We start from the raw sequence: 15,611 nt of genomic DNA, 5'->3' as shown, positions 1-15,611 counted from the left end.
ACGCGAATTTCGGTCGTCAACAATTATAGATATTCGTAAAAATTTGTGCGACATTCGAAAATAGATGAAATTTTTTTCACAAGCATAGTATAAGCAAAGTATGAGGACTACATACTTGAAAAAAAAAAGAACAAAAAACCTCTCACGCCAATTGATTTTTAGTTGCTGGACATTTTTTTCTCGTCAGATATCGTCGTGAAACGAAAAAAAAAAAAAATTGCACATTAGTTTTTTCAGGGCAACCCGCGAAGTTCATCGTAATCACCCGTTACATATAAAGTAGACGTATGCGAAGGCACGCCTTTGTGCAGTCCGAGGCGTAACGTAGCGTATACCCTGTGGCATCTGTATGTATATGCTTATTCAAGTGCACATATACCAACGTGAAATTGTACAGAAGGGTCGGTCGCATGGTTCGCCGCTTTACGAGAATACAAGCCCATTGCACGAGGCTTATACTTATTCCCTGTATAAGCTTCCGTGTATGTGAATCCGATTTTCACGGGGTACAGTTTTTACACTTTCTTAAGTTCGCCGCTCGCCGAGCTCGGCGAGGATATTTAATGTCGGTGCCTGCAACTGGCGTTGCGAAAAATATTTAAAAGAAAATTTCTCCAACTGTTTTCCTTATTTTATTTTTCTATTCGTTGTTTTTTTTTTTTTTTTTCGTTTTGTTTTTTACTTTTTTCCCCCCTCACATTTTCTCTCCCATACTTGCTTTTTTCCTCGTATATAGTTCTGTTGACGAAGTGGCAAACTTTTCGCTATCTTTACTCGTTACCCCTGCTCCCAAACGAGTATTTTATGGAAATTTTTGAACCGCGAGAATAAATTTGGACCAACGCGTTTCGGGGGCCTATATAATACCTACACACGAATTGCGGGTAGTTTAAATATGAGTTTGCAAGGATGCAGTCGCGTGCAGATGCCAACATTTTTCTTTCTTTTTTTCTTCTATCTTCCCGCCTTACACTCTGTAGGGATTTATGAAACAGTCGAGGAAAAACACATTATCCTTGGAATACTCACGAGCAATCCAAGAGAAAATTTTATCGATCAATCGAAATGACTGTTAGAATTTGTATTAGGATAGAGAGAATTCATTAGAATCTCCTCTAATTAGTTCGGGAGATTTTAGAGGGAATCTTTTTGCAAGTAAAACTGGTTGTGCGTCAAGGTTATAACTGGCAGACAAATTCCTAGGTAATTAGCATAGAGTAGTTATCGTAATTACCTCGTCAAAGGTTAGAACAGCGTTGGAAGATTTTCTTGAATGTCCTTCACACGTGTTGCTAGGAGACTAGTACGTCTGAAAATCAGATAGGCGAGCGAAGAAAGCAGAGCTTAGAGTTGTCGACGAGCTTCCTACGAAAAATCTTTACTAGCAGCTGAGATTTTCCTTCGTCTCTACAAATATATCTCGGGATAAATTATCCCAAAATTTCGAGGGACATTTTTCACGAAGTGCGATAACGACCGGTATACGAATGAGATGAAGAAATCTAACATTTTCGTACATAGCATGCGAATAACGCTGCAAAAAAAAAAAAAAGCTTTCGCGATAGTTTGGCGATACGTGTACATAGAAATATTTTGTCAACGGATCGGTAACATAACTGCACTATGGGACAAAGGTATGTATGTACGTGGAGAAAAAGTAAGGGATTTATTTCGATCAGGATTTGCCAGACGTCGCTGAAAAAAAAACTCTCGAAAAACTGATGGTGAAGATACCAGAGTAATCAAAGCAACAAATCCGGAAGGTCCATTTATCAAGGTGGATCCACGATTGGATGTAGATACAACTTTGCGGCACTGGTCGCATTCAGGCTAATCCGTATATTCCGGCAATTCTCAGTTTGATTGATCGATACAAGTATTTCCAGTTTTCGAATAAAAAAAATTATAAACGTCATAATAATTAGATGGAATAAAGTAATGAAATCAAAATCTGTAGCTCAAGCTCAAATGAGTGATCAAATTTTCCCGTTTTCGATGCCCGTGATTATACTCGTGCTTTGCTTCTATAACGATAAGCTTTCTCCATTTTTTTTTCTTCTCTGTGCCCACAGTTGCAACAATATGAGCGCGTTCGCGGTGACGCTGTCGGAAGTGTACTTGCAGAGCGTATTTCAATACAGTACTTGCGAAACACTTGAAATATACTCAGAATCTCATGCTACTCATCATTACCCTCCATAGACCCGCATTCTATACGAATCGAGTCTGAAGCGCGAGGGGTATGAAATACGAGACGCGATCCTCGAAAGCCGTATCTCGTCATATTCATTGGCAAAAGCACTCGAAGAACTCTCCCGGTTGTGCATAATAGCAAAAATCGATGTAACGCAACTGCAAAAATTTTAGACAATGGAGCCAATCAGGCCGCCATATCGGACTACATCAAACATGCGGTATACGAACGTGAATCTGCATGAAGTTCGTCTCAAGATATTTCCATGTTGAAATCGTTGAACGATGCCATTTATCAACCAGATATACATTGAATAGGCAGCGTGTCGGTGTGTGAATCCACATGACAAGATTCGTCGATGGAGGGAAAGAGCTTGTCGATCATATTCCCACAGGGTTTTGTGGGTCGCGATCTGCCAATGGAGTTATCCTCGTCAACCTCACATCGCCCCCTGTCACCGTTGAAAATTTATTGTTTTTTTTTTTTTTCTTTTTCTAGGATAGATTTACGCGTACGTGTGCAGATAAGAGTGTGCGGTAACGTCTATATATTGTACGAAGTTAATTCACTACCCCCACCGATGTGGTAAGGGTGGTTGGGATTGGTTTACGATTAAAGATACAAATTGGGCGATACCAGCAATCGAACGGCCTTCGGGGTTCGCAGCTGAGAAATTTCCACGCCAGTTATACCGTAAACTTCGTTGTTCAATTAATGAATGCAATCGGGGATTGGGGAGTGAATAATTAGCGAGTCGAAATCAACCAATTAATCGCGAAGTATACTTTCGTGGTACAGTTTGTCACTTAATAGTGATACGTGTCAACAGTTGGGAGTTGAAATTATCGGTCTGAGACCGGGGAACCAAGGCAAATAGGGCCAACGATTGTTTTTTTTTTTTTTACCCCCTTATTTCAGGGTGCTCAACACTGATTTATTGCTGGAAGTTCATAGAAACCCAACGTCGTTTTTTCGCACGTACGCTGCAATGCGGAGCAACCTTTGAGGCTGAAATTCTACAATTTCGAAACAGTCAAAAAATCAGATGAGACAAAAGTGATTCATGAGAGAAAAAAGCAGAATACATTTAGCGAATCTCTGGCACATTTTCGTTTGACCAGAGTTTCTGGCGTAACTAACGGTTGCTGTAACCGACAGAACACCCCTTTGGACATCAAAATTCCAGCCTTCACTTTGACATGTTATCAAAGTTATGTCGACAACCTGTCGCCCAACAACTTCTATCTGATATAACAATAACAACCGCACTGCAAACTATTTCGGAATGCGAAATTGATCACAAAGCCAACAAAATTATGCATCACGCGATCCTGTTATCAAATCTTTCCTAGTGTCAAAATAATCAACACGTTATACCTTAGAAACTCCCGTAAAAAGGACACAAACTTTTTCCATGAATATTCGCCACAGATATGAAGAAAAAATGTCGAAAAGAAACATACAACCAATACGAACACGCGATAAAAATTATAAGCCAGGCTTAATTGGTGTTTGGATAAGCCGGCGTTACTGCAACATCCGCCACAAAGCAAAGTGTGTGTACGTACATTGAATTAGAATTAATGAAAAAAGCGCTACAAAGTCCGACAAACCTTTTTTTTTTATATTCCGTTATTTTTATTTGGTTTTTTCTCTTTTTCAGCATCCAGTTAGAAGCTCCCTGAGAATTTTACTTTGATGGCGTTTAGCTGTCGAACACCACAGGAGGCACACTGCACGTCCTGTCGTGCGATAGGTTAACGTCGTTGCACGTTCATAATAACTGGGCCACGCCACCCTCTTCAGCATCGCGACGTTTTTTTTTTCCTTTTTTTGTTTTTTTGTTTTTTTTTTTTCTTCGTCCATCCTCCTTGTAATTACCAAAACTTTTTACCAACGGTAAAACCCCATTCTGACCGAATAACGATGAAACGCCTTTGCACGTCTAGCTCGCTAATAACAACGGATAACATTAAATAATAAACGTGCTTCGGGAATTAATTTCTACCACCCTTCGAGGATAAAAAGTAATCGACCGAAAATAATAAAAACAACAATATATTTTTATTAAAAAAATATACGTCAAAAAGCTCGTGAAAAAGAATAACGCGATCGGTTAACCGGTTGAAAGTTTTGAGCTGATGCACTTTACTTTTAACGATTCCCCCCTGTATACCAGTGGACGTGTCGCACTAATCACGCTAACTATAACGCCCAAGAACGAAAGCTAGTACTTTGTCTAACTTGAGTAGAAAAATGAAGAGAAGAAAGAGAAGAAGAAAAAAAAATATCATAATTGAGCACTTTCAGTTCTTTCGACTTTTCCGCAACCGTAGGGGCAGTATAGGTATACTATAACGCGGTGTCCAGTAGTTTGCTAAAATTACTTCCCCTTACGGTCGAAAGCGTGAAGATATTTATCGAGCGCATAGAACCAAACGACGGCGGGGGTGTTTTCCCTCTAGTGAGCGGTGAATTTTTCTCTCCTACTGCATTATTTTTTTTTTTTTTTGTCCGTTCATTCTTTTTGCTGTTTTCTCTCTTCTTATCTCGAAATTCAACCCCCCACATAATATCCGACCGGTAAGAGCATCATACAATACATTGGAGCAGCGGGGTTCTGGGGGCAAACTGGAGAAGTACGTACATACCTATGCTCGCGTCGGATGAAATTCAACCAGAGTAACCAACCACTGGTGCATGTGCTACTACGACTGTCACATACGAAAGTCTGGGTTTTGTCTAGTTCGAAAAAATTCAGTACAACCGATAGGGCATTACGTAATTGGAAAAGCTGCGAATTGGCAAGAAACAAAAAAGCCAACTGTCCAAAATGACGTTAATTGATGGATTCATTCGCACCACGATGATGATTGTTAATTCTACGAGTTAATCGCGAATTATCTGTTGAATCTGAGCTGTTCGGATTTTTGTTGTACGTCGTGAACTTGAGACCCCTTCACTGTGGGACCCCATCGAAGGGTTGGATAAAATAAATGACCCGAAACTTTTTAATGTAACAACATTGAGGAAGGATTACCGAAAGCACATCTATAGTATATGCATGAAGTGGTGTCACATTTTGCACTGTAAGTCGTTTGCATCCACGATTCTTGAATTCCGTCTATACGATTAGGGAAAGTGTATAGGTATGTATGCATGTACAGAGGCTTCAATTTTTCATCCGAAAGCTGCTTTCACGGGTCATCGTATGCTTTAACTCGCAATCCCCCGAGGGTAGAGGAGATGGATGTATATATGTATATACGTACGTATATATAGATTTATAACGTCTACCGGGTGACCCTTGGATTTCTGTGCTTTATATGTAGCTCTCAAAGTTCAAGGTTTCTGACGCTGATTTCTTCGACTCCATAGAAACCAGTAAGAAGCTCATAAGATTTCGGTTGATCTTCGGAATAGCCAAACGCAAATCTGAACCGACGTAATGATGCTTCGATTTGAATTCACTCCCAAACTAGTCGATGAATTTGAGTTTCTGATGATATCGAAATACCATGTCCCGCTTTTCGATACGAAAGATTACCTAATTCCAAATACATCCTGATACTTTTTTTTAAAACGGCGACAACAAATATTGATAGGAGGATTCTAGCTGTTATGAAATTCAGAACACAGTTGCAGAATATTTCTCACCTTGGCTATTCGTCTTGGATATTTATCAAATTTACATCGTAACTCGCACAAAAAAAATAAGAAGAGAAAATGAAGCGTATGGAGTTACTCAAGCTCTCTCACCTGCAGTACATTGCATCCTGTCGTTTCGAACGATGAAAGTGTGATTTGAATATCGGAAAATGAAGCCTTGCAGATTACCATTGGAATTTAAAATTCAAGATTTTAACTTTGTCAATAGCTACCACCCGTTACAGCGAGAGGAAGTAATTTTAAATTAAAAGTCTCAAGTTCTGAAACCGCTATTGCAGCTTGTATAAATAAGGTAGCACAGTTGGTCAGTTGGAACTAGTCTGCCGGTGGAAATTGCCCAAGCCGACAGTTGAACAATCGTTAATCAGTATGCAAAATTCGACCTATTTCGTGTCCAGTGTCGAAGGACGAAGGACGAAGGACGAAATTCGGTAGGTGGTACAGAATAGAAAGCGAAGTTGACGTCGTCTCAAGCAGGTCTTCCGAAATCCTCCCGGCAGCCCTCTGGTTATAAGTAGAAGCCTTTAGGGTTACCTCGGTAAAATTGCGGGAAATTCCTCAGTTTCTGGGTATTTGGCAGCCGGAGGAATAAAGTAGGTACCTATACCTACCTACCTTCCCACCTACCAACCCACCTACCTACCCTCCTTTTTAGAAGGTTCGTGGTTGGATTTCTATACGAACACCAAAGACGCCCTGAATTGTACGAGGATGCCGCGCGGGACTCCGTCAGACCCGAAACCACCTATATGCGGGGTCACGCTTTGCATACTCTATCCTATCTGCTACCTTCCTTCCTACACCAAACTCCACAGCTGGGCACTCGATATATTTTTAAACTCTTAGTCAGCAGAACCGTTAGCGAAAAATTAGCAATAAAGGTACGAAAACGTGGCTAATCGATTAACAACCCTCCGTCAAAATTAATACCCTACAAGCTACACGCAGTTTGTAAAATTTCCCGTTCGTTTTTATGCACCGCAGGATCTACGGTTAAAATTCTCGTAACGAATCGCCTGTTTTCTGTTCTACAAAGTCGAAGCGCGTCACAAAATGCGCATAAATATTCAACACGTATCCCGTATCAGCGTTTCATAATTTTGTTTGATCAAAATATTCAAATTCACGTTTACGTTAATGCCGACAAAAAAAAAGCTCACAACGGATGTTGAAAAATACTTAGTTGATTTTTTGTAAAAATACCGACCGTAACCGATTCTGCACCAGGGTCCAAATAATGGAAATATCCGCGGTACCGACGCGACGGTGCGCACAACAGTGTGTTTAAATTAACCAAAATTTTTCAAATTTATAAATTGCCTGGTACAATCGTGTCGGACGATTTGTTACAACTTCGCTACAAAACCCTGACTTGAATTATTCTCGCACATATAAATCAGATACATGCACAATAACTTTCGAGCGAAAGAAATGCGACGTGCGGGTATGTAAAAAACATCAAAGAAGGGTTTTCCTCCGAAGTAAGTTGGAACAAGATATTTGAGAAATGAATAGCCCATTCCTCTGGCGGAAAGTTCACTGAATTTTCGTGGGTTTTTAGGACGACGATATACATATATATCGGGACTTGTTTTCGAAGAAGTATCGTAAGTTCTACTTTCGTACGTTCGTAGCAATATGTATAGGGAAAAAGGACGTACGAAATAGTTTCCACGCGGAATTTCCTCGGTATTACACCGCACATTTGCCCCCCGGTCAATCGAGTCCCAGCCACTTAAATTCCTACGGCCAAAAATAATTCCTCTCCCGGTCTCATGGAAATTTGTAGAATTATGCCTCGGGAAATAATGAATAAAACATGTAAAACCAAAGCCCGCAATAGGCAGAACTACCATTACTCGAAGAGAAATAAAAAAGAGAAATGAACGAAAAAAGCTCAAGAACAGAAGAAAATTATGCCTGCCGGATATCGTGATTAAGACCGGTAGGTAAAAAAAAAAAAAGAAAAAATTATGTGACGGAGGCGGAATGGGGATAGTGAAATAATGATCGAGGGGTGCAAGATATGTTCGTAAGAATTTACGTTGTGGACGGGGTTTTAAGAGCGTCGTGACGCGCAGGGTCGCAGGATCGCCTAGACGCCTCGAAAGCTTCCACCCCTCGAGTTACACCGATGCTGGTTCAGTCGACGCTTCGACTTTGCGTAAACCATTGCGTCGGGTTATAGAGAGGTATCGCAGTTTCGCCAGAGACACCTCGTCCATGTATTAATTCATGAAACGATCAATCGGCTCGTACGCTGATCGAGAATCCATTGACTGTGAAAGAAAAGTGGCTTATTAAAAAAAAGAATTCAATGAACGAATAAATAGGGTTTACCAAAATTTCCTCAAATATATTTTATCGTCGAATCTAGACTTTTGTGCAGTGTGTATTGTGAAAATAATGGACGTTGGTTATACCCCCATACCATAAAGCGGAATAACAGTCTGTGAATAAATCTGGCAACGATCGGAATTGTAAAAAAGAGAAAAACAGAAAAAAAGCAATACGAAGGCAAAGGGCCATTTAGGTCCTTATTTTCAGGTCGGTGTATGTCTCAACCGTTGAATATACTCGGTTCGAGCAGTACCGATCTACCTTCACCTCTGAGGTACGACGTTACTCACAATCACGATGATTATTTCAATTCGTGTCAAGTATCCCCTCGAACCAACGGGTTTCCCTAATTTGATCCGGTGACCGCCAAAATCGGCGCTCTGCTGCGAATCGATCAAATTCGATCACCGAATAGATACCGCGAAGAAGATCGAACTTTCTTCTTTCGTCGCACGTTTGTAGAATTTATGATTCTTCGCAAACTTTCTTCATCGTCAACCCGCTTTGTCTAGTCCTTCTCTTTTTCGTTGTCTGTTTGTTTTTTTTTCGCGTCCATCACACGGGGATTAAATTTCTCTGAATCCGTGTCGCACTCGTCGCGCACACACACTACTCTCGACATAATAATTTATGCATGTAATTAGCTGTCTGCAAATAAGGAGGTGTGTACGAGGTACACATAATTAGTCGTTTGCTACGACAAAGTTTTCACCGAGGTCATACGAGTGGCGGTGGTTCTGGACTAGTCAACCCTTACCACCTTTCGGTGTATTCCTCTTACTTGGTTAACACGTTGCATTTGGAGGTTGACGGAAATCTCGCACCTTTTCATTAGAGAAATTCGAGTCTCATGTCAATATTTGACTTGGATTATTTTAGACTACATGTCCTCGGATATAAAGGATTAGGACCGCGGTAAGTCAAACAATCGCCCGCGTCTGCAACTTGGTTACTCGGTCGGTGTGGTCGAAAGAAAATGGAAAACGAAAAATTTTCATCAAATACATCGCGCCTAGGCTCGATAAAGTGAGCCGGCTTAAGCCAATCAACTTGTAAGAAGAATTAGCCGGGTAAGAAAAATATTTGAAAAAAAGGTCCGAGTCACCTTAATTGAAAACCGAAAAAAAAACTACGCGATGTGCTGAGTCAACTTTTCATTATACTGATACGGATTTAGTGAACTTTTTTTGAAAAAAAAAAAAAAGAAAACGCTGTGGAAATTATCGTTAAAAGTAGAAAAAAGAGAAGCTGCGATCGCATGTCGGGTGTAAGGGTGATACAGAGAAAACGCGTACTTGGGAGTTGGCCAAAACGACTATATCGTCTGTCTAACTCGTTCTATATTCCATCGAGAGACAGCTGTTGCCTGCGCCTAACTTGTTGCACCCTTGGATTAAGTCTCACTCGTGGTGCAGAATGCAATAACAATTTCACAAGTCGTTGTATATGGGTGCAGGTACAACAAGTTTACCCGATAAATTACCCCAGCGAACATCAACTCGTGGTTATTTCGTTCTACGATTCTTAAGGGAGAGAAAAATAGCCGACTGTAAAGCTTCAAATCCTCTTTGAAAGCTTCCTGCCAACCGACTGGAAATTCTCGTAACAGATAAAATTTAAAATTCTAGTAACGAAAAGTAAAATGATAATGGAAGTCATTTTGTTCCGCAGGTATACCACCTGCAGTCATATCGTGATGAGATAGTGAATTTGTCTATTTCTTTTTTCTCTTTTTTTTTTCAATTTAACGTCCTCTGACAATCAGATATGGCTTATGAACTCACGCATGTATTTGTACAGTTAGATAGATCGGGAAGATTAATGTGTGCGACTAGGGTGTGCCCGCAAGGTTCGTTATAAACGTCCTCATACCATAAGCCGCCGAGCGCCATATGTAATTACTAGACATATCGTTTATTTGACTCAGAGGGTGTGCAAAAAAAAAATATAATTCAATTTTCCATTATATTCTGGACGAATCTCGACGGAGATTTTCCGGACATCATTTCGAAAAGCATTGAAAAAATTTTTTCGAATATGCAGATATCGCGGTAGGGCAATTCGTGATGAAAGTCTTTTTTCGAATACGTTATGTCGTAGGAACGTTGGAAAATGTATTCCAGAATAATTTATCCGCGAACTCGCAATAATTTTTTGTTTCTCTACTTTTTGTATGTATTTTGTATTCATATTAGCATTGCTCATGCAGTACGCGGTGTGAAAGTAAGCCGTAAATCACGAGGGCTAAGGCTAAGCTCGTGAGATCCATGATGAAAAATAATCGCCTGTACGCAATTGAGAAGTCTAGAACGACAGTCGGGCCAATTTTTCATTTATTTAAATTCTTCCTTTGTCAGAAAATAAGAGAAAACAACGAAAAATGAACGAATCTATATTTTGTCTCCGAGTACTGTATCAAATGCGTGCGCGTGGATCTAGATCAGGTTTTTCGCAAGTCGAATCTTTGTAAAAAAACAACTGTCGCAGTTCGTAGTGGACCTGATTTCGGTCCGGATGCGAAAGGAATATTATTAATCCAAAGGCTAAAAATCACGCGGAGTCAGGTACAAAATTGTGCATCTTATTATCTGGATAAAACCACCCCTTGATATACAAACGCTGTTAATCCAACTGAAAAACTGAGGGGAAAAAAATAACGGAATAAACAAGAACTGTAAATAACAAAACGCGGCAATTCTATCTTATAATTACAGAAAAATAAAGAAAAGTGTTCGTCGTTTCATAAAATTTTCAGAACCACGCGAATAATATGCATGAAAATTACAAACTTTCACGATTTAGTTTTGTAGTTATACACAAGAAGCTCGTACAATACGAGAACTTACTGCGAAAACTTCACTTATCCATTTTCCTCTTCACAGAAAGCCCGTTTTAAACTTCTAACGCGCATATACACGATGTACATTAAAATATACCGCACATCAACGAGAAGCAACGATGAATAAATTTTTCAATTCATCATTACGACGATCTCACTCAAACGCGCAATTTTTGTAACGACATTTTTTCTATTGTCAAGTTTTTTCGTCCCTCAAATTTTGTCGCCCGTGCTTACGTGGTAGTTTTTCAAGGGAACCCTGAATACCGCGTGAGCGTATTTTTTAATTACTCGAAAAAAAAAGGAAAGATAAAAAAATTAGGATGGGAGGAAAAAAGTGATGAACGAAAATTCCCCATTGGATATAGGTATAGTGTGCGCGCATAGGCGTTGACGATTGATTTGGTTCACCCCTTTATAAAATATGTATTTTTACAATGAGCGGTATAACGATTTTGCGTATATATACGTGTACATATACCTAGACGTGTGTTACGAGCGCGTAAAATAATCGACGTGTATAACCGGCGCGTATTATACAAGCGCGTTATGCTCAGTCAGCGTTATTGAAAAAGGATGTATTATAGGTGTATGTATATATAGTGCTCGCTGTAATTCCGCGGATTTTCCGAATTTATTCATTCGCTTTGCTCATATCATTCACCCTGCACCGCTTTATAACGATGAAATACCTTATAGGTATATCCGAAATAACTTGCCCGAATAATTTCCTTCTACGGTGTTTCTCGCCGACTTTTTTCTTTACCTCTCGTTGGTTTTGTTTTATTTTTCTCATTTTAATTTCGCGAACTAAAGCGGAGAACTGTTTGGATCGAAAATTGTATTATTTGTTGAATTTTATTTCATTTTCAATTAAAACTTTACCAACGAATCCCTCCCACCCGTATAACACCTACATTCATCTGCGATAATTCGTCTTCGTCCCAATACAAATCACACGACGATTGATCGTTCGGGTTACGGAAGTCACCGACCATAAAATGATCCATCTCTTCACATTTATTCAACCGGTGGCATCGAGTGCAAGTTCGGATTGCAAATAATATGCAAAAAAGCTTTAAATATGAATGAATCGAGGTTAAGGAGCACCGCAAATAACAAGCTAACGACAAGCGAAAATCTAAAACCGCACTCAGAATTTCCACTCAACCGCTGCAATAGCATGAAGAAAAAAATTAAATGTAATTGAAAAAAAAAAAAAAACGAGCCGTAAAACGTCCTGGTGTCTCGGACGCTTTGACCTTTTTTGGTATCGAACTCATTTTTTTTTTTTTTTTTGTCTAAAAGAATTGGCTCTTGTTTAATTTCCTTCATACACGCGGATTTTAATTTGATTTGAATCCGGCGAGCGATATTACTTCCGAACTTATTAAATTAATTAAACGAAGAAAAAAGAAATGAGTTTCGATCCGTTTTGAATTCTGAGAGCAAACGTTGCGTTTGTAATTATTTCTCCGAATTTTGAGGATGCTGCGGATTTTCAGAGTCCAAAGATCCTCGTCTGTTGAAGAAAATTGCGTAGTTCCTATCCGAATAGTTTTCGTATGATACTTTTGATGTCGCGTCGCGAATCGTTACGACGTTTATACGAATTAGTAATTTTCATCGAGAATTTCGTGATTAATCATACAGCCTAAGCTGGCAGACGGTGTTGGCGTAGATGGTAGTCCTCTGATTTTGACAGATTGCTTAATTACGGCACTCTGAACTCCACCCGAAACTCGCACTGGTTGCTATATTTCTGTACCTTCCGCAAAGAGAAGCTCCACACGTTCGCAATCCGTAGGACCTCAACGACTATTATTATACTCCGCACAAACCTACGAAAACTTATACTAACGATGCGCAAGGGATAAGGCCAGCTGGGTCAATTCTTGGCATAACTTCGGTGTTCATCTATATCGCTTATAGGTACGATAAGTATAAAAAAAAAAAAAAATTACATTCCCACAAACTGATAGAGAATTCAACCGCACGTATACCGCGGTACGGAACATCGATATTCTAGTCCACTTTGCGAACAGCCCACTATTTAAAAAACAGGAATTCACGTAGTTCATTCATTCGCGTGGGAAAGACACAGCTGACACCTACCCCAACCGAGTCAATACATTGTTCGATGCCTAATTGAAATACAAATTGCTAAAAAAAAAAAAAAACCTCACCATACTCCCGGCGCAAACTTCGGACATTTTTGACGAAAAAATTTTTCAAAAATATTCAGAAGAATCACTTCACCCGATGGATTTTTCGTAACAAATAAACGCAAGGTAACGACAAGAAAGAGGAATTTTTTTATTGAAGTTCTTAATTTGTTTGGTGAATTTTTGTTCCACGATTTATTCCGATTTTATTACTAGCCGGGCGAAGCTTTACTATTCTCCGCTCATCGTCGGGACGATTATTTGGCACGTTTCCCCCAATGAGAATGCCGAATGATTTATCGTGGGCCGGTATCAACGATGGCGAAATTCGTATGACATACACGTTGATTTAGTTAGGGAGGACAAATTTTCTCTAATCCAAATATATTTGGATTCGTTAGCTTTCGAATTAGAAGACTTCCCTCACTTTATGATGCGCCGTTTTGCGCCCTTGAGTAAAAAAGGAAACTAAGCTCCGGAGATGAATTAGTGGATAATTCATTTCGAATTACGTTCAGATCCGATTTACCACTTACAATAATTAGAAACACTCAGATGCAATATCCGGCGAAAGAATACACCGTGCAGAAGCACACGCACACCCACACACACACACGCGCACACACCCATACCTACACGTGTACTCCGCGAACTTCCAATTTCAAGATAACTGAAACTACGGTGGAAATTGCCAGTATGTTTACATTTCATGAGAACGGAAACGTAATCAGCAGTGATTAGCAATCTGAAATCGGGATTTTCAAACCTTTAGCAAGTCATTCAACGAGTGCTGAATCACAGCGCTGTAGTGAAAAAAGAATTAAGGACTCCGAATGGCTCTGAATTTTCATGGCAATTAAGTTTACTGATGATTTTCAGAGCTGCTGACGACGTTTAATGGTCGTTCATTAATGCTTTGGGAAAAGTCTTTGTACAAATCGTTGTTTGTATTATGACCTAATTCGGACTATACGTCAAGTGTAATGAAAGCACTTCCCTTGAGATGCACTAACAAGCAGTAATCAAATTAATTTATACCAGAGATTACAAATTATTTCTACCGGCTAAAGAACATCTCGAGTAACATCGTATGCTCCGATTCAACGAAATGCTGTTCCGATGTCATAGAAGATGTCGTTTCGTTCGATGGAGTTCGCGCAACGGACTCGATTCGCAAATATTTCACGCGAAAAATAACGAAGATGCGTTCTGTCAGACCTGAGAAATTTGAACAAATATTGATGAATTTTGTACAAACTCTGGCTTGGTAGGATGAAAAGGTGGACAGAATGGACAATTTTTCTGACACGTCAAAGCTGCACAGAACACGCATAGCCATGATCCCATGTGACCTGCAATCACGCGAAACGGGAACATCATCTACAATGTTCAATTTGCAATTTCAAACGGTCCGCTGACTCGTTTGGACCTTTTGTCTTCACCCGTGTTGCCGCAGGTTAGAGATTGAAAAGTGGCTATGAGCAATGTCCTATAATCTGCTTTGCGGCGACTGCTTTTGTTTCATTGATTGCTCGTGGTTCGGATTTAGCAAACCATCATTTTTACTCAACGTTTACGTACACGCGATGCGATCAGCTACCCTTCGCTGCATCTGATTGCGTTGCGGAGTGGTCGTTGGATTCCGAATAACGTCAGGACCCGTAGAAATATAGCAGGGGGTGTTCCAAAAATATGGCTGAATTTCTCCACGAGTTTGTCGTACGCTACGCACGGCATATTTGTTGGGAAGAAAGTCGAGTGCTCGTTTGCGAGTAATCTCATGCCTCGCGTTCGACTCGCATCGAGAAAAGATGAAATTACAAAAGGGACGTACCGTACCGTGCCCTCGCGGTAGTCGATCCTACGGGGACTCAGCCAGTCGATGCGACGCTGTAGAAATCAATCCAGAACTTCAGCTTTCAACGTAAAATTCCAACGTCAAATAATTCCGTCCGATCGATAAGCGCAGAGCTTTCTTGCCGAAAATTCTTACTTTTTTGCCGGCGTAAAGCTAATTTAGGAATGCTTGATCTCTCACCCTCAGTGTCTGGAGTAGGTGGTAAGTCGCGTTCCTTTCCATCCATCGATGTCGCGTCACGAAAGCGTTTCGCGTGTAGGATACGGTATACGTATATATGTATGTATGTATAATCGACGTACGTATCCGTTTCTAAGGGAAAAATTTACCGCCGGTATTACAAGATCAGAGCTCCTTTTCTTCCCCGCAGAGTCATCCGTTGTAAAAGAAGCGCGTGCGGTCCTACGTTAAATCCACCTCGAACAACGAACACATTTACCCGAACAGCCAGTCATAAAACCGCGTGTGGTCGGGTACGCCGATGTTTAGTTAACGAGACTCGAGGGACGTGAGGGCGGATGCAGAGGGTCGCAATTCTTCTTTTCT

General features: G+C 40.2%; 1 protein-coding gene across 1 annotated transcript in view; it reads left to right on the top strand.

Moving 5' to 3' along the window:
• Positions 1-7,991: 7,991 nt before the first annotated feature.
• LOC105691349 (dexamethasone-induced Ras-related protein 1) overlaps positions 7,992-15,611 on the top strand; it is a 29,311-nt gene continuing 21,691 nt past the window's right edge. The window contains exon 1 of the mRNA XM_012409755.3: positions 7,992-8,477. The gene's annotated coding sequence lies outside the window, so the exon portion shown is untranslated. The remainder of the gene's footprint in view (positions 8,478-15,611) is intronic.

This window comes from Athalia rosae, chromosome 3, assembly GCF_917208135.1.
Source record: "Athalia rosae chromosome 3, iyAthRosa1.1, whole genome shotgun sequence".
Lineage (NCBI taxonomy): Eukaryota > Metazoa > Arthropoda > Insecta > Hymenoptera > Athaliidae > Athalia > Athalia rosae.
This window is presented reverse-complemented; position numbering and strand designations above follow the sequence as displayed.